The following is a 21333-nucleotide window of genomic DNA, read 5'->3' on the forward strand; positions in this document are numbered from 1 at the left end:
GGAGTTATCTGTGAAACTGCTTTGTGATGTGTGAATTCAGCTCACAGAGTTAACCTTCCTTTTGATTTAGCATGTTAGAGCCACTTTTTTGTAGAATCTGTGAAATGACATTTCAGAGCCCACTGGGGTCTTTAGTGAAAAATCGAGTATCCCATGATAAAAATTAGAAGGAAAGTCTCTGTGAAACTGCTTTGTGGCAAGTGGATTCACTTACAGAGCTAAATCTTTCTTCTCATTTTGAAGGTTGAAAACACTATTTTTCTATAATCTGTGAAAGACATTTTGAAGCCCACTGTGGCCTATAGTGAAAAACTGAATATCTTGCAATAAAAACTAGAAAGAAGGTAGCTGTGAAACTGCTTTTGATGTGTGGTTTCAGCTCACAGAGCTAACCCTTCTTTTTTTGATTCAGCAGGTTGGGACAAATCTTTTAGTAGAAACTGAATGGTTATTTCAAAGTCCACAGAGGGCTATAGTGAAAAACCGAGTATCTTGCAATTAAAAACTAGAAAGAAGATACCTGTGAAACTTCTTTGTCATATGTGGATTAATCTCACAGAGTTAAAGCTTTCTTTTTATTCAGCAGGTGGGAAAGAGTCTTTTTGTAGAGTCTGCAGAGGTACATTTCAGAGCCCATTGAGGCCTAGAGTGAAAAACCAGATATTCTGCAATAAAAACTAGAAAAGTGCTATTTGTGAAACTGCTATGTAACATGACCCTTTCAGTTCACAGAGATAAACCTTACATTTTATTCAGCACTTTGGAAACATTCTTTTTCCAAATTCTGCAAAGGCATATTTCAGAACCCACTGAACATGTGGCGAAAAATAGAATATCCAAAAATAAAAACTAGAAAGAAGTTATCTGTGAAACTTCTTTGTGATGTGTGAATTCAGCTTACACAGTTATACCTTGCTAATGATTCAGCAGGTTGGAAACACTCTTTCTGTACAATCTAAGAATGGAAATTTCAGAACTCACTGATGTCTATAATGAAAAAACTAATATCCTATGAGAAAAACTAGAAAAAAGCTATCTGTGAAACTACTTTTTGATGTGTGGATTAATCTTACAGAGTTAAAAATTTCTTTTGATTCAAAAGGTTGGACATATTTTTGTAGTATCTGCGAAGGGACATTTGGGAACCCATTTTCACCTATACTGAAAAACCAAATATCCCTTGATAAAAACTAAACGGAAGCTGACTGTGAAACTACTTTGTGTTGTGTAGACTCATCTCACAGAGATAAATCGTTCTTTTGATTCACCAGGTTGGAAACAGTGTTTATGTAAAATCTAAGGTCTATAGTGAAAAACATAGTATCCTCGGATATAAACTATGAAGAAGTTAGCTGTGAAACTGTTTTGTGATGTGTGGATTCATCTCACTTAGTTAAACCATTCTTTTGATTCAGCAGGTTAAAAACACTCTTTCTGTAAACTCTGGGAAGGGACATTTGGGAGCCCATTTATTCTTACGGTGAGAAAGGAAATAGTTCCAGATGAAAATGATGAAGAAGCTGTCTGTGTTACTGCTTTCTGATCCGTGGATTTATTTCACAGATTTAAAACATTCTTTTGTATATGTAGGTTGGAAACACTCTTTGTACCACCTTCAAAGGGACATTTGGGAGTCCACTGAGACCTGAAGAGAAAAACTGATTATCCTCAGGTAAAAAGAGAAAGGAAGAAAACTGTAACTGCTTTGTGATGTTTGGATTTATTTCACAGAGTTAAACATTTCTTTTGATTCAGCAGGTTGGAGATACTTTTTTTGTAGAATCTGTGATGGGAAATTTTGGAGCCCATTGAGGTCTAAAGCTAAAAACCTAATATCCCCAGATAAAAACTACAAAGAACTTATCTGTGAAACTGATTTGTGATGTGTGAATTGAACTCAGCCACTCAAACATTTCTTTTGGTTAAGCATTTTGAAAGACATTTTTTGTAGAATCTGTGAAGGGAAATTAAGGAGCCCATTCAGGCATATAGTGGAAAACAGATTATCTTCCCAAAAAATGGGAAAAAAAAAGATACCTGTGAAACTGCTTTCTGATGTATGGATTCGTCTCACAGAGTTAAACTTCAGTTTTGATTCAACAGGTTGGGAACACTATTTTGTAGAATCAATGAAGGAACATTTGGGAGCTTATTAAGGCGTAGAGTGAAAAACCAAGTATCCCCTGAAAGAAAATACAAATAAGCTATCTATGTAACTGCTTTTGATGTTTGGATTCATATTAGAGAGTTGAATTTTTCTTTTTTTTCAGCAGGTTGCAAACACACTCTTTGTAGAATCTGCAAAGGGACATTTGGGAGCCGACTGAGGCCTATAGTGAAAACCTGAATATTCCCAAATAAAAACTAGAAAAGTGATATCTGCTAAACTGCTTTATGATGTGTGAATTCATCTCACAGTATTAAATCTATGTTTTGATTCAGTAGATTGGAAACACTCTATTTGTAGAATCTGCAAAGGGACATTTGGAAGTCCATCAATGTCGATAGTAAAAATCCAAATATTCCCAAATAAAAACTACAAAGAAGCTATCTGTGAAACTGCTTTGTGATATGTGGATTCATCTCACAGGATTAAATGTTTCTCTTGCTTCAAGATGTCAGAAACACTTTACTTGTAGAATCTGTGAAGGGACATCTGGGAGTCCATTGATGCCTGTAGTGAAAAACAGAATATTCCTGTTAAGAAGCACAAAGAAGCTATATCTGGAACTGTTTTGTGATGTGTGGATTCATATCACAGAGTTAAACATTTCTTTTGATTCAGAAGGTTAGAGATATTCTTGTAGTATCTGCGAAGAAACATTTGGGAAACCACTTTGTCCTGTAGTGAAAAACCAAATGTCCCTTGAAAAAAACTAAAAAGAAGCTCTCTGTGAAGCCACTTTGTGTTGCGTGGATTCATCTCACAGAGTTATACATTACTTTTGATTCACCAGGTTGAAAACAGTGTTTATGTAGAATCCACGAAGGGACATTTGGGAACCCATGAAGACATATAGTCAAAATCGAATATCTCTGGATAAAAACTAGAAGAAAGGTATCTCTCAAACTGCTTTGTGATGTGTGGATTCATCTCACAGACTAAAGCTTTTTGTTGATTTGGCACATTGTAAACGCTCTTTCTGTAGAATCTGCAAAGAGACATTTTGGAGCCTATTAAGGCCTATAGTGAAAAAACGAATATCTCTAAATAAAAATTACAAAGAGGCTATCTGTGAAACTACTATGTGATGTGTTGAATCATCTCTCATAGTTAAACCATTCTTTTGTTTCAGCAGGTTGGAAGCACTCTTTTGTAGAATCTGTGAAAGGACATTTTAGAGACCACTGAGGCCTATAGTAAGAAACTGAATATCCCCTGATAACAACTAGGAAAAAGCTATCTGTGAAATTGCTTTGCTATGTGTGGATTCATTGCTCAGATAAAACTTTATTTTGAAACAGCAGGTTGGAAACAGTCTTTTTGTTGAATCTGCAAAGGGGCATTTGGGAGTTCATTGTGGCTTATAGTGAAAAAGCAAATGTCACTGGACAAAACTAGAAGGAAGTTATCTGTGAAACTGCTTTGTGAAGCCTGGATATGTCTCACAGAGTTAAACCTTTCTTTTGATTCAGTAGACTGGAAACTCCCTTTTTGTAGAATCTGCCAAGAAAATTTGGGAGCCCATTGTGGCCTATAGTGAAAAACCGAATATCCCGTGATAAAAACTAGAAAGAATCTAACTGTGAAACTACTTTGTGATGTGTGAATTCATCTCACAGAGTTACATCATTCCTTTGATTCAGCAGGTTGGATTTTTTTTTTTTTTTGGAATTTTCAGAGGGCTATTTTGGAGCTCATTGATGACTATAGTGAAAAACAGATTATCCCCAAATAAATCTAGAAAGTAGCTATCTGTGAAACCACTTTGTGACTTGTGGATTCTCCTAACCTTGGTAGACTTTCTTTTGATTTAGCAGGTTGCAAACGCTCTTTTGATAGAATTTGTGAAGGAACAATTTGGAGCCCATTGAGCCTTATAGTGAAAAACCAAATATCCCCAGATAAAAACTAGAAAGAAGCTGTAAAATTGCTTTGTGATGTGTGTATTCATTTCACAGAGTTAAAAATTCATTTTGATTCAGCAGGTTGGAAACAATATTTTCACTGAATCTATGAAGGGACTTTTTGTAGTCCATTGTGGACTATAGTGAAAAACCGAATATTTCCTATTGAAAACTGGAATGAAGCTAGCTGTGAAGCTGCTTTGTGAACTGTGGATACAACTCACGGAGGTAAACATGTATTTTGATTTAGCAGGTTGGAAACATCCTTTTTGTAGAATCTGCTAAGGGACATTTGGGAGTTCACTGAGGTCTAGATTAAAAAACAGAATATCCCATAATAAAAACTAGAAAGAAACTGAGGGGGTGCCCAAGATGGCCGAATAGGAAGAGTTCCAGCCTCCAGCTCCCAGCAAGAGTGACAAAGAAGATGGATGATTTCTGCATTTTCAACTGAGGTGCTTGGTGCATCTCACTGGTGAGTATCAGGCAGTCAGTGCTGGTCCAAGGGTGCAGCCCGACCAGTGAGAGCTGAAGCAGTGCGAGGCATTGCCTCACCTGGAAAGCACAAGGGGGAAGGGAATTCCTTTTCCTAGCCAAAGGAAATTGAGACACACAACACCTGGAAAACCGGTAACTCCCACCCTTATACTGTGCTTTACCAAGGGTCTTAGAAAATGGCACACTAGGAGATTATATCCCACACCGTGCCAACAGGGTCCCATGCCCACAGAGATTCCCTCATTGCTAGCACAGCAGTCTGAGATCTAACCACAAGGCGGCAACGAGTCTAGGGGAGAGGTGCCTGCCATTGCTGAGGCTTAAATAGGTAAATAAAGCCATAGGGAAGCTCGAATGGAGTAGAGTCCACCGCAGCTCAAGGAGGCCTGCCTGCCTCTGTAGACTCCAAGTCTGGGGACAACACATAGCTAAACAAAAAGCAGCAGAAACCTCTGCAGATGTAAATGTCCATTGGACAGCTTTGAAGAGAGCAGTGGTTCTCCCAGCATGGAGGTTGAGATCTGAGAATGGACACACGGCCTGCTCAAGTGGGTCCCTGACCCCTGAGTAGCCTAACTGGGAGACATCCCCCACTAGGGGCAGACAGACACCCCACACCTCACAGGGTGGAGTACACCCTTGAGAGGAAGATTCCAAAGCAAGAATCAGACAGGTACACTCACGGTTCAGCAATATTCTATCTTCTGCAGGCTCTGCTGCTGATACCCAGGAAAACAGGGTCTGGAGTGGACCTCAAGCAATCTCCAACAGACCTACAGCTGAGGGTCCTGACTGTTAGAAGGAAAACTAACAAACAGGAAGGACACTCACACCGAAACCCCATCAGTACTTCACCATCATCAAAGATCAAAGGCAGATCAAAGCACAAAGATGGCGAAAAAGCAGTGCAGAAAAGCTGGAAATTCAAAAAATCAGAGTGCATCTCCCCCTCCAAAGGAACACAGCTCATTGCCAGCAATGGAACAAAGCTGGATAGAGATGACTTTGACGAATTGAGAGAAGAAGGCTTCAGTCAATCAAACCTCTCAGAGCTAAAGGACGAATATGTAACCAGTGCAAAGAAACTAAAAACCTTGAAAAAAGAATGGATGAATAGATAACTAGAATAATCTATGCAGAGAAGACCTTAAAAGAACTGATAGAGATGAAAACCATGACAGGAGAACTATGTGACAAATGCACAAGCTTCAGTAACTGACTCGATCAACTGGAAGAAAGAGTATCAGTGATTGAACTTCAAATGAATGAAATGAAGTGAGAAGAGAAGTTTAGAGAAAAAAAGAGTAATAAGAAATGAATAAAGCCTCCAAGAAATATGTGATTATGTGAAAAGACCAAATCTACATCTGATTGGTGTGCCTGAAAGTGACGGGGAAAATGGAACCAAGTTGGAAAAGACTCTGCAGGATATCATCAAGGAGAACTTCCCCAACCTAGTATGGCAGATCAACATTCAAATTAAGGAAATACAGAGAATGACACAAAGATACTCCTCAAGAAGAGCAACTCCAAGACACATAATTGTAGGATTCACCAAAGTTGAAATGAAGGAAAAAATGTTAATGGCAGCCAGAGAGAAAAGTCCGGTTACCCACAAAGGGAAGTATATCAGACTAACAGCGGATATCTCAGCAGAAACTCTCAAAGCCAGAAGACAATGAGGGCCAATATTCAACATTCTTAAAGAAAAGAGTTTTCAACCCAGAATTTCATATCGAACAAACTAAGTTTCATAAGTGAAGGAGAAACAAAATTCTTACAGACAGGAAAATGCTTAGAGATTTTGTCACCACCAGGCCTGCCATAGGAGATCCTGAAGGAAACACTAAACATGGAAAGGAAAAACCGGTACCAGCCATTACAAAAACAAGCCAAATTGTAAAGCCCATAAATGCTAGGAAGAAACTGCATCAACTAACGTGCAAAATAACCAGCTAATATCATAATGATGACAGGACCAAGTTCACACGTAATGATATTAACCTTAAATGTAAATGGACTAAATGGTCCAATTAAAAGACAGAGACAGGCAAATTGCATAAAGAGTCAAGACTTTTCAGTTTGCTGTATTCAGGAGACCCATCTCGCATGCAGAGACATACATAGGCTCAAAATAAAGGGATGGAGGAAGATCTACCAAGCAAATGGAAAACACAAAAAGCAGGGGTTACAATCCTAGTCTCTGATAAAACAGACTTTAAACCATCAAAGATAAAAAGAGACAAAGAAGGTCATTACAAAATGGTAAAGGGATCAATTCATCAGGAAGAACTAACTATCCTAAATATGTAGGCACCCAATACAGGAGCACCCAGATTCATAAATCAAGTCCTTAGAGACTTAAAAAAAGACTTAGACTCCCATACTATAAAAATGGGAGACTTTAACATCCCACTGTCAACATTAGACAGATCAACGAGACAGAAAGTTAACAAGGATATCCAGGAATTGAACTCAACTCTACACCAAGCGGATCTAATAGACATCTACAGAACTCTCCACCCCAAATCAACAGAATATACATTCTTCTCAGCACCACATCACACTTATTCCAAAATTGACCACATAGTTGGAAGTAAAACACTCCTCAGCAAATGGAAAAGAAAAGAAATTATAACAATCTGTCTCTCAGACTGCAGTACAATCAAACTAGAACTCAGGACTAAGAAACTCAATCAAAACCGCTCAACTACATGGAAACTGAATAACCTGCTCCTGAATGACTACTGGGTACATAACGAAATGAAGGCAGAATTAAGACGTTATTTGAAGCCAATGAGAACAAAGATACAACATACCAGAATCTCTGGGACACATTTAAAGCAGTGTGTAGAGGGAAATTTATAGCACTAAATGCCCACAAGGGAAAGCAGGAAAGATCTAAAATTGACACTCTAACATTGCAATTAAAAGAAATAGAGAAGCAAGAACAAACACATTCAAAAGCTAGCAGAAGGCAAGAAATAACTAAGATCAGAGCAGAACTGAAGGAGATAGAGACACAAAAAACCCTCCAAAACATCAGTGAATCCAGGAGCTGGTTATTTGAAAAGATCAGCAAAATTGATAGGCTGCTAACAAGACTAATAAAGAAGAAAAGAGAGAAGAATCAAATAGATGCGATAAAAAATGATAAAGGGGATATCACCACCGACCCCACAGAAATGCAGACTACCATCAGAGAACACTATAAACACCTCTATGCAAATAAACTAGAAAACTTAGAAGAAATGGGTAATTTCCTTCACACTTACACTCTCCCAAGACTAAACCAGGAAGAAACTGAATCCCTGAATAGACTAATAGCAGGCTCTGAAATTGAGGCAATAATTAAGAGCCTACCAGCCAAAAAAGTCCAGGACCGGTTGGATTCACAGCCAAATTCTACCAGAGGTACAAGGAGGAGTTGGTACCATTCCTTCTGAAACTATGCCAATCAATAGAAAAAGAGGGAATCCTCCCTGACTCATTTTATGAGGCCAACATCATCCTGATACCAAAGCCTGGCAGAGACACAACAAAAAAGAGAATTTTAGACCAATATCCTTGGTGAACATCAATGCAAAAATCCTCAATAAAATACTGACAAATTGGATTCAGCAGCACATCAAAAAGCTTATCCACCATGATCAAGTGGGCTTCATCCCTGGGATGCAAGGCTGGTACAACATACACAAATCAAGAAACGTAATCCAGCATATAAACAGAACCAAAGACAAAAGCCATATGATTATCTCAATAGATGCAGAAAATGCCTTTGACACAATTCATCAGTCCTTCATACTAAAAGCTCTCAATTAATTCGGTATTGATGGAACGTATCTCAAAATAACAAGAGCTATCTATGACAAACCCACAGCCAACATCATACTGAATGGGTAAAAACTGGAAAAATTCCCTTTGAAAAAAATCAAGGATATTCAGTTAGGAAAAGAAGAAGTCAAATTGTCTCTGTTTGCAGATGACATGATTGTATATTTAGAAAATCCCATTGTCTCAGCCCAAAATCTCCTTAAGCTGACATGTAGCTTCAGCAAAGTCTCAGGATACAAAATCAACGTGCAAAAATCACAAGCATTCTTATACAGCAGTAACAGACAAGCAGAGAGTCAAATCATGAATGAACCCCCATTCACAATAGCTTCAAAGAGAATAAAATACCTAGGAATCCAACTTACAAGGGATGTGAAGGACCTCTTCAAGGAGAACTACAAACCAAGCTCAGTGAAATAAAAGAGGACAGAAACAAATTGAAGAACACACCATGTTCATGGATAGGAAGCATCAGTATTGTGAAAATGGCCATACTGCCCAAGGTTATTTAGATTCAATACCATCCCTATTAAGCTACCAACGACTTTCTTCACAGAATTGGAAAAAACTGCTTTAAAAATAATATGGAACCAAAAAAGACCCCACATTGCCATGACAATCCTAAGCCAAAAGAACAAAGCTGGAGGCATCACGCTACCTGACTTCAAACTATTCTTCAAGGCTACAGTAACCAAAACAGCATGGTACTGGTACCAAAACAGAGATATAGACAAATGGAACAGAACAGAGCCCTCAGAAATAATTCTACACATCTACACCCATCTGATCTTTGGCAAACCTGAGAGAAACAAGAAATGGGGAAAGGATCCCCTATTTAATAAATGGTGCTGGGAAAATTGGCTAGCCATAAGTAGAAAGCTGAAATTGGATCCTTTCCTTACTCCTTATATGAAAATTAATTCAAGATGGATTAGAGACTTGAAAATTAGAGGCTTTCTCTTGAGTCAGCAGGTTCGAAACACTCTTTTTGTAGAATCTGCAAAGGGAAATTCTATAGCTCATTGAGGCCTATGGTGAAAAACTGAATATTTCAGCTAAAAACTACAAAGAACCTATCTGTGGAACTACTTTGTGATGTGTAAAGTCATCTAACAAATTTAAACCTATCTTTTGATCCAGCAGGTTAAAAACACTATTTTTGTAGAAGCTATGAAGGGACATTGTGGATAAGATTAAGGACTTTGGTGAAAAAACGAATATCCCCAGATGACAACTAGAATGAAGCTGTCTGTGAAACTGTTTTTTGATGTGTATTCATCTCACCAAGTTAAAACTGTCTTTTGATTCAACAGGTTGGAAACACTCTTTTTGTAGATTCAGCAAAGGGATATTCAAATATCATTGGGATCTATGATTAAAAACTGAATGTTTCCAAGTAAAAACTAGAGAAAAGCTATCTGATACTGCTTTGTGATGTGTGGATTTATCTCACACACTTAAAACTTTATTTTGGTTCAGGAGATTGGAAGTATTCTTTTTGTAGAATCTGTGAAGTGTCATTTGGTATCCAATTGAAACCTATACAGAAAAATGGAATGTCCTCAGATAAAAAGTAGAAAGACCCACCTGTGAAACTGCTTTGTGATGTGCAAATTCATCTGACAGAGTTAAACCTTTCTTTTGATTCAACAAGTTGGAAACCTTCTTCTTGTAGGATCAATGAAGGGACATTTGGTAGCCTGTTGAGACCTATGGGGAAAACTGAATATCCCCAGATAAAAACCAGAAAGAAGCTATCAATGAAACTATTTTGTGAAGTGTGAATTTATGTCACAGAGTCAAATGTTTCTTTTGATTCAGCAGGTTGGAAAGACTCTTTTTGTAGAGTCTTCAAAAGGACTTTTGGGAACCCACTGAGACCTATGGTGAAATACCAAATATTCTTATTAAAAAAAACTAGAAAGAAGTTATGTGTGAAACTGCTTTATAATATGTGAATTCATCTCACAGAGGTAAACCTTTCTTTTGATTCACAAGGATGGAAACACTCTTTTTGTAGAACCTGAGAAGGGACATTCTGGAACCCTTTGAGGCCCATAATGAAAAACCAAATATCCCAAGTTAAAAACTAGAGAGAAGGTATCTGTGAAACTGCTTTGTGATATGTGGATTCACATCACAGAGATAAATCTTTCTTTTGATTCAGTAGGTGGGAAACATCCTCTTTTAGAATTTGTGATATGACATTTTGGAGTTTATTGAGCCCTAATGTGGAAAACTGAACAACCCAAGAAAAAAACTGAACAAATCTATTTGTTAAGCTGCTTTGTGATATGTAGATTCATCTGACAGAGTTAAACCTTTCTTTTCATTCAGCAGGTTGGAAACACTGTAGAATCTGTGAAGGAACGTTTGGGAGCAAATTGAGCCCTATGGTGAAAATCCAAATGTCTCCAAACAAAACTAGAGAGAAGGTATCTGTAAAACTGCTTTGTGATGTGTGGATTCAGCTCAAAGAGTTCAACCTTTCTTTTGGTTCTGCCGATTAAAAACCCTGTTTTTGTAGAATCTGCAAAGGGATATTCTGTAACCCATTGAGTTCAATGGTGAAAAACCAAATATCCCCAGATAAAAATTAGAAGGAAATTATCCCCAGATAAAAACTCGACAGAAATTATCTGTGAAACTGCTTTGTGATGTGTGAATTAATTTCACAGATTTAAACATTTCTTTTGATTTCGCAGGTAGGAAAATTGTTTTTGTAGAATGTGTGAAGGGACAGTCGGGAACCTATGGAGGCCTATGGTGATAAAACAAAAATCTTCAGATAAAAACTAGAAAAATGTTATCTGTAAAACTGCTTTGTCATATGTAGATTTGTCTCACAGTATTAAACATTTCTTTTGATTCAGCAGGTTGGAAACATTCTTTTTGTTAAAACTGCATAGGTATATTTTGGAGTCTAAAGGGGCATATGGTGATGAACAAAATATTCCCAGATAAAAACTAGAAAGAAGCTATCTGTGAAAGTGCTTGATGATGTGTCAATTCATCTCACATTGTTAAACCTTTCTGTTGATGGAGCTGGTTGGGAACTCTCTTTTGGTAGAATCTGCGAATGGCCGTTTTGGATCCCATTAAGGCCTAGTGTGAAAATCTGAATGTCCCCAGATAAAAACTAGAGAGAAGCTATCTGTGAAAGTTCTTCATGATGTGTGGATTCATCTCACAGTGTTAAACCTTTCTTTAGATTAGGTAGGTTGGAAAAACTCTTTTTGAAGAATCTGCAAAAAAATATTCAGGAGTCCATTTATGCCTTTGGTGAACAACTGAATATCCACAGGTAAAAATACAAAATACGTATCTGTGAAACTCCTTTGTGATGTGTGGATTCATCTCACAGTGAAACGTTTCTTTTGATTCAGCAGGTTGGAAACACTCTTTTTGTAGAACTTGTGAAGGGGCATTCAGGATCCCACTGAGGCCTATGGTGAGAAACTGCATATCCTCTGATAAATATTAGAAAGAAGCTGTCTGTGAAACTGCTTTGTAATGTGTGGATTCATCTCACAGAGTTAAACCTTTCTTTTGAGTGAGCAGGTTGGAAACATTTTTTCTTTTAGGATCTGTGAATGGACGTTTGGGAGCCCATTGAGGCCAGCAGTTAAAAATTGAATATCCCCAGTAAAAATGAGAAAGATGTTATCTGTGAAACTGCTTCTTGATGTGCGGATTCATCTCACACAGTTAAACCTTTCTGTTGATTCAGCTAGTTGGAAACACTTTTTTTTTTTTTTTTTTTTTTTTTTTTTTTTTTTTTTTTGTAGAATGCGTGAAGGGACATTTGGAAGCTTTTTGAGGCCCATAGTAAAAACCGAATATCCAAGGATAAAAACTGGAAAGAAGCTATCTGTGATATGGCTTTGTTATGTGTCGATTCATCTCATGGAATTTGAAGTTTCCTTTGATTCAGCAGGTTGGAAACACTTTTTTTGTAGAATATGTGAAGATGCATTTGGGAACCCATTAAGGCCTGTGGTGAAAAACCCAGTATCCCAAACTACAAACTAGAAAGATGCTATCTGTGAAACCCAGTTGGAATGTGTAAAATCATCTCACAATGTTAAGTCTTTGTTTAGATTTACTAGGTCGGAAACATTCTTTTTGTAGAATCTACAATGGGAAATTTTGGAGCCCTTTAAGGCCTATAGTGAAAAAAAGAATATTTTCAGGTAAAAACTAGAAAAAAGCTATCTGTGAAATGGCTATGTGATACGTGGATTTCTCTCACACAGTTAAAACTTTCTTTTGACTCAGCAAGTTGGAAACACTCTTTTGGCAGAATCTGCAAAGGGACATTTGGGAGCACATTGTGGCCTTTGGCAAAAAAAACAGAATATCTGTAGATTAAAACTAGAAGGAAGCTATCTGTGAAATGTCTTTGTGATGTGTGGATTCATCTCACAGAGTTAAACCTTTCCTTTGAGTCAGCAAGTTGGAATCACTCGTTTTGAAGAAAATGAGAAGGTACATTTGGGAACCCATTAACACCTAGGATGAAAAACAAATATCCTCAGATAAAAACTAGAAGGAAGCTGTCTCTGAAATGGCTTTGTGATGTGTGAACTCATCTCAGAGTTAAACCTTTCTTTTGATTCAGCAGGTTGGAAACATTCTTTTTGTAGAATCTACAAAGGGAAATTTAAGAGCCCATTATGGCCTATGGTGAAAAACCTAATATCCTTAGATTAAAAACTAGATAGAAGCTATCTGTGAAACGACTTTTTGATGTGTGCAATTCTCTAACACGTTTACCCTTTATTTTGATCCAGCAGGGTGGGAAAATCCCTTTTTTAAAAATCTCCAAAGGGACATTTGGGAGTCCATTATGGCTTATGGTGCAAAGAAGAATATTCCCAGATAAAAACTGGAAATAATCAACTTGTGAACCAGCTTTGTGTTATGTTGATTCAGCTCACAGAGTTAAACCTTTCTTTTGATTTAGTAGGTTGAAAACACTCTTTGTAGAGTAAACGAAGGGATATTTAGGAATGCATTGAGGCTTATGGTAAAAAACAAAACATCCCCAGATAAAAACTAGAAAAAATCTATCTGTGAAACGGCTTTGTAATGTGTGGATACATCTCACAGGGTTAAACTGTTCTTTTTATTCAGCAGGTTGGAAACACTTGTTTAGAAGAATATGTGAAGGGACATTTTAGAACCCATTGAGACCTACAGTGAAAACCATAATAGTCTTAGATAAAAACTAGAAAGAAGTTCTCTGTGAAAAGGCTTTATGATGTGTGTATCTCACAGAGATAAACCTTTCTTTTTTTCAGTATATTGGAAACACTCTTTTTTATAGAATCTGTGAAGGAACATTTGGGAGACCATTGAGGCCTTTGAAGAAAAAACAAATATCCCCCAACAAAAAGTCAAAAAAGCTCTCTGTTAAACGGCTTTGTGATGTGTTGATTCATCTCACAAAGTTAAGCCTTTATTTTGATTCAGCAGATTGGAAAAATTCTTTTTGTAGAATCTGTGTAGGGACATTTCTGAGCCCATTGAGGCCTATGATGAAAAACAAAGTATCCTTAGATTAAAAACTAAAAAGAAGCTATCTGTGATATGGCCTTTTGATGTTTGGTTTCATCTCAGAGAGTTTAGTTTTTCTTTTGATTCAGCAGGTTGAAAGCACTCTTTTTGTAGAATCTGCAAAGAGACATTTGGGAGCCCACTGTGGCCTCTGGTGAAAAACTGAAAATCTTCTGATAAAAACTAGAAAGAAGCTATCTGTGAAATGGCTTTGTGATGTGCATATTCACCTTTCAGAGGTAAACCTTTCTTTGGAGTCAGTAGACTGGGATCTCTATTTTGCAGAATATACAAAGGAACATTTTGGAGCCCTTTAAGGCCTATGGTGAAAAACCAAATATCCCAAGATAAAAACTAGAAAGTAGATATCTGTTAAATGGCTTTCTCATATGTGAATTCATCTCACAGGGTTAAATATTTCTATTTATTCAGTCGGTTGTAAACTCTCTTTTTGTAGGATCGGCTAGGGACATTTGGGAGACCATTGAGGACTATGGTAAAAAAACCAGAATATCCCCAGTTAAAAACTAGAAAAAAAATCTGTGAAATGGCTTTTTATGTGTTTATTTATCTTACAGAGTGAAGCCTTTCTGTTGATTCAGCAGGTTGGAAACCCTCGTTTTGAAGAGTCTGTGAAAAGACATTAGGAACCCATTGAGGCCTAGTGTAAAAAATACATATATCCTTACTTAAAAACTAGAAAGAAACTGTCTGTGAAATAGTTTTCTGAGTTATGGATTCATCTCACTGAGATTAACCTTTCTTTTGATTTAGCAGGTTGGAAACCCTTTTTTTTTGTATCATCTGCTAAGAGATATAGGGGAGTCTATTGAGGCCTATGGTGAAAAACAGAATATCTTCATATAAAAACTGAAAGGGAGTGATCTGTGAAACTGCTTTCTCTTTTCGTAGAATCTAACAATGAACATTTCTGAGCCCAAAGAGGCCTATAGTGAAAACAAAACATGCCGCGATAAAAAATTGAAAGAAGCTATCTGTGAAACTGCTTTGAGATGTTGGGATTCAGCTCACAGAGCTAAAATTTTCTTTTGATTCTGTACATTGGAAGCACTCTTTTTGTAGAATCTAAGAATGGACAATTCTGAAGTAACTGAGGCTTATAGTGAAAACCGAATATCAAGCACTAAAAACTACAAAGGAGCTATCTGTGAAACTCCTTTTTGACATGTGGATTAAGAACACAGAGCTACATGTTTCTTTTGATTCAGCATGTTGGAATCACTCTTTGAAGAATCGGGGAAGGGACATTTCTGAGACAACTGAGGCCTTTAGTTAAAATAGAATATCATGGGATAAAAACTAGAGAGAAATTTTCTGTGAAACTGCTTTGTGGTGAGTAGATGTAGCACACAGAGTTAAACCTTTCTTTTGATTCAGAATTTTGGAAACACTCTTTTTGTAGAATTTGTGAAGGGGTCCTGTGTAACATACTGAAACCTCTAGTGAAAAGTGAATATTTCATGACAAAAACTAGAAAGAAGCAACATATAAAATTGCTTTTTGATGTGTGGATTCAGGTGATAGAGATAAATCAGATAAATCTTTCTTTTGATTCAGCAGGTGGCAAGGTTTCAGTAACTAAAACAGCAAGGAACTGTTACCAAAACAGATATATAGACCAATAGAACAAAACAGAGGCCTCAGAAATGGCACCACACATTTACAACCATCTGATCTTTGACAAACCTGACAAAAACAAGAAATGAGGAAAGGATTCCCTATTTAGTAAGTGGTGCTGGGAAAACTGGCTAGCCATATGTAGATAGCTGAAACTGGATCCCTTCTTTACACCTTATACAAAAATTAATTCAAGATGGATTGGAGACTTAAATGTTAGACCTAAAACCATAGAAACCCTAGAAGAAAACCTAGGGAATACCATTCAGGACATAGGCATCGGCAAGGACTTCATGTCTACAACACCAAAAGCAATGGCAACAAAAGCCAAAATTGACAAATGGGATCTAATTAAACTAAAGAGCTTCTGCACAGCAAAAGAAACTTCAGAGTGAACAGGCAACCTGCAGAATGGGAGAAAATTTTTGCAATCTACTCATCTGACAAAGGGCTAATATCCAGAACCTACAAAGAACTGAAACAAATTTACAAGAAAAAAACAAACAACTCCATCAAAAATTGGGTAAAGAATATGAACAGACACTTCTCAAAAGAAGACATTTATACAGCCAACAGACACATGAAAAAATGGTCATCATTACTCACCATCAGAGAAATGCAAATCAAAATCACAATGAGATACCATGTCACACCAGTTAGAATGGCAATCATTAAAAAATCAGGAAGCAACTGGTGCTGGAGAGGATGTGGAGAAATAGGAACAATTTTATACAGTTAGTGGGACTGAAAACTAGTTCAACCATTGTGGAAAACAGTGTGGAGATTCTTCAAGGATCTAGAACTAGAAATACCATTTGACCCAACCATACCATTACTGGGTATATACCCAAAGAATTATAAATCATTCTGCTATAAAGACACATACACACGTATGTTTATTGCAGCACTATTCACAATAGCCAAGACTTGGAATCAATCCAAATGTCTATCAGTGACAGACTGGATTAAGAAAATGTGGCAAATATACACCATGGAATATATGCAGCCATAAAAAAGGATGAGTTCGTGTCTTTTTTAGGGACATGGATGCAGCTGGAAACCACCATTGTCAGCAAACTCACAGGAGCAGAAAACCAAACACTGCATGCTATCACTCATAGGTGGGAAGTGAACAATGAGATCACTTAGACACAGGAATGGGAATATCACACACTGGGGCCTATTGTGGGGAGGGGGGAGTGGGGAGGGATTGCATTAGGAGATATACCTAATGTAAATGACGAGTTAATGGGTGCAGCACACCAATATGACACATGTATGTATATGTAACAAAGCTGCACGTTGTGCACATGTACCCTAGAACTTAAAGTATATGTTTTAAAAAAGTTATAATTGACAAATAGAAAAAAACAACTGGAAAGAAGCTAGCTGTGAAACTGCTTTCTGATGTGTGGATTCATCTCACAGACTTAAATCTTTACTACTTAAACCTTAAACTGCTTCGTGATGTTTGGATGCATATCACAGATTTTACCCTTTCTTTTGATTCAGCATTTTGGAAACACTCTTTTTATACCATCTCTGAAAGGTCACTTGTGAGCCCATTGAGGCCTATAGTGAAAACTGTGCATGTCCTGATAAAAACTTGAAAGAAGCTGTCTGTGAAACTGCTTTGTGATGTGAGGATTCAACTCACAGATTTAAACCTACATTTTGATTCATCAGGTTGGAAACATTCTTTTTGTAGAATCTGTGAGGGAACATTTGGGAGCCCATTGAAACCTAGAGTAAAAACAAGAAGGGGATCCCTGATAAAAACTAGAAAGAAGTTATCTCTGAAACTGCTTTGTGATATGTAGATACATCTCAAAGCATTAAATCTTTCTTTTGATTCAGCAGGTTGGAAATAGTGTTTTTGTAAAATCTGTGAAGGGACATTTGAGAGCCCATGGAGGTCTAAGGTGAAAACCAAATATCTCCAGACAAAAATAGAAAGAAACTATCTTGAAACTCCCCTGTGATTCATCTCACATACTTAGTGCTTTAATTTGATTCAGCATTTTGTAAACACTCTTTTTGTACAATCTGCATCAGGACATTTGGGGGCCCATTAAGGTCCAGAACGAAAAAACTGAATATCTCCAAATAGAAACTAGAAAGAGGTTATCTGTGAAACTGCTTTGTGATGTGTGGATTCATCTTATAGAGTTAAATTTCTCTTTTGAATTAGCCTGTGGAAAACACCAATTTTTTACAATATTCCAAGAAACATTTGGGAGCCCATTGAGACATATAGTCCATAACTGAATATCTTCAAATGAAAACTAGAAAGAAGCTATCTGTGAAACTGATTTGTGATGTGTGTTTTAATCTCACAGAGTTAAACTTTTTTTCATTAAGCACTTTGGAAGCCCTTCTTTTGTAGAATCTTCGAAGAGACATTTTGAAGCCCATTGAAGCCTATAATGAAAAACAGAATATCCTCAAATATAAACTAGAAAGAAGCTCTCTGTGAAACTACTATGTGATGAATGGATTTAACTCACATAGTTAAATCGTTCTTTTTTTTTCAGCAGGTTAGAAACACTCTTTTTGTAGAATCTGCAAAGGGACATTTGGGAAACCATTGAGACCTATAGTATAAAAGCAAATATCGCTTGATAAAAACTAGATAAAAGCTATCTATAAAATTTTTGTTACGTATGAATTAATTTCACAGAGTTAAAACTTTATTTTGATTCAACAAGTTGGAAACAATCTTTTTGTTGAATCTGCAAATGGACATTTGAGAGTCCTTTGTGGCCTATAGTGAAAAACCTAATATTTCCTATTAAAAACTGGAAAGAAGCTATTTGTGAAGCCGCTTTATGATGTGTGGATACAACTCACAGTGGTAAACATGTATTTTAATTTAGCAGGCTGGATACCCTCATTTCATAGAATATGTGAAGGGACATTTGGGAGCCTATTGAGGCCTATATTGAAAAACGGAATATCCTGCAATAAAAACTAGAAAGAAGCTATCTGTGAAACTGCTTTGTGATGTGTGGATTCATCTCTAAAATTTCAACATTTCTTTTGACTCAACAGGTTTTAAACACTCTTTTTGTAGAATACGTGAAGCAACATTGGGAGCCCATTGAGAACTATAATGAAAGACCAATTATCCCCCCAAAAAGATCTAGAAAGAAGCTATCTTTGAAACTGCTTTCTGATGTGTGAATTCACCTCAACCTTTCTTTTGATTCAGTTGATAGGAAACAGTCTTTTTTAGAAGCTGTGAAGAAACATTTGGCAGCCCATTAAGACCTGTAGAGAAAAACCGGATATGCACAGGTTAAAACTAGAAAGAAGCTACCTGTGAAACTGCTTTTGATATATGGAATCACGTCACAGAGTTAGACCTTTCTTTTGATTCAGCTAGTTTGAAACATTCTTTTTGTAGAAAATGCGAAGACACATTTGGGAGCCAAATGAGGCCAATAGTGAAAAACCAAGTATCTCCACATAAAAACTAGAAAGAAACTATCTGGGAAACTACTTTCTCATGTGTAGATTCATCTCACAGAGTTAAATTTTTCTTTTGAATCAGCAGGTTATAAGTACTCATTTTGTAGAATCTGTGAAGAAACATTTGGGAGCTCATTGAGACCTATATTCCAAAACCAAATATCGTTAAATATGAACTGGAAAGAAGCTAACTATGAAACTGCTCTTTGATATGCAGATTCATCTCACAGAGTTAAAGCTTTCTTTTCATTAACCGCTTTGGAAACACTCTTTCTGTAGAATCTTCAAAGGGATGTTTGGAAGCCCATTGAAGCCTATACTGAAAAACCGAATATCCCCAAATATAAATTAGAAAGAAGCTGTTTGGGAAACTGCATTGTGATGTGTGGAGTTAAACTTTCTTTTGATTCAGCAGGTTGGAAATCCTCTTTTGTTAGTATCTGTGAAAGGATATTTGGGAGCCCATTGAGCCCTACAGTGAAAAATGGAAAATCCCCAAATAAAAGTAGAAAGAATCTACCCGTGAAACTGTTTTGTGATGTGTGGATTCACCTCACAGAGTTGAACCTCTGTTTTGATTCAGCAGTTTAGAAACACTCTTTTTGTAGAGTTTTCAAAGGGAAATTTGGTAGACCAATCAGACCAATATTGAAAAACCAAATATTCCTAGTTAAAAAGTAGGAAGAAGCTATCTGAGAAACTGCTTTGTGATCTTTGGATTCATTCACAGAGTTAAATCTTTCTTTTGATTTGGTATGTTGGAAACACTCTTTTTGTAGGATCTGTGAAGGGACTTTTGTGTGCCAATTAAGGCCTATAGTAAAAAAAACAACAAATATCTTTCCTTTCGACAAGGGAGATTCTACAGTTTGTTTGAATCCGGTAGGAATGATTTAGCAAAGGGGGACAGATTAATTCCATAGGAGACACACTGGTGGATGGAGAGCCCCAGTGACTGGTCGGATTGGTGTTTGGCAGGATAAGGAAAGAAGATACTATTAGGTTTTTGACTTCTACTATTTAATATATGTGGAGTATATACCAGGCACTGTGCAAAGTATCCACTTGCTCAGTAATCACAATAAGAATAATCACAGTAGCCCTTTGAAGTTCATATAATTATCCCAATTCACAGATGAGCAAATTGGGCTTAAGTGGAGATAGGTCCAAGGTCTTAAGTCAGAACAGTTTGATTTCAGTTCATACTCTTAACTCTTACTAATAAGATTTCCTCAGGGCAGGCGTGGTGGCTCCCGCTTGTAGTCCCAACACTTTGGGAGGCAGAGGCAGGTGGATCATGAGGTCAGGAGATCGAGACCATCCTGGCTAACACAGTGAATATCTCATGATAAAAACTAGAAAATAGCTATCTGTGAAACTGCTCTGTGGTGTGTGGATTCATCTCACAGAGTTAAACCTTTTTCTTCATTCAGTAGTTTGGACACCCTCTTTTTGTAGAATCTGTGAAGGGTCATTTCGTATCCCATTGATGCCTATAGTGAAAAACCAAATATTTTTAGATTAAAAAAAAGAAAGAAGCTGTCTGTCAAACGGCTTTGTGAGGTGTGGATGCATCTCACTTAGTTAAAAATTTTGATTCAGCATGTTGAAAGTATTCTATTTGTAGTATATGCAAAGGGACATTTAGGATCCCACAGAAACTTATAGTGAGAAATACAATATTCCAGATAAAAATTATAAAGAAGCTATCGGTGAAGCTATTTTATGATGTGTGGAATAATCTCACAGAGTTAAATCTTTCTTTTTATTCAACAGGTCGCAAACACTCTTTTTGTAGTATCTGCAATGGGATATTTTGGAGCCCATTGAGTGCTATAGTGAAAAATCAAATGTTCTATTTAAAAACTAAGAAGGTATCTGTGTTACTGATTTGTGGTTTGTGCATTCATCTTGCAGAGTTAAACCTTTCTTTCAATTCAGTAAGTTGGAAACACTCTGTTTGTAGGGTCTGCGAAGAGACATTTGGGAGCCCATTGAGGCCTGTAGAGAAAAACCTAATTCCCCTAAATAAAAACGGGAAACAAGCTATTTGTAAAAGTGCTTTGTGATGTGTAAATTCACCTCACAGAGTTAAATCTGCCTTTGATTAAACATGTTGGGAACACTCTTTGTAGAGTCTGCAAAGGCATATTAAGGAACCCATTGAGGAGTCCTATAGTGAAAAGTGAAATATCCCCTGAAAACAAAAACAAAAACAACAACAACAAAAAAAGAAGTTATCTGTGAAACTGTTTTTGTGATTTG

The sequence above is a fragment of the Macaca thibetana genome, chromosome 9, assembly GCF_024542745.1.
Source record: "Macaca thibetana thibetana isolate TM-01 chromosome 9, ASM2454274v1, whole genome shotgun sequence".
Classification (NCBI taxonomy): domain Eukaryota; kingdom Metazoa; phylum Chordata; class Mammalia; order Primates; family Cercopithecidae; genus Macaca; species Macaca thibetana.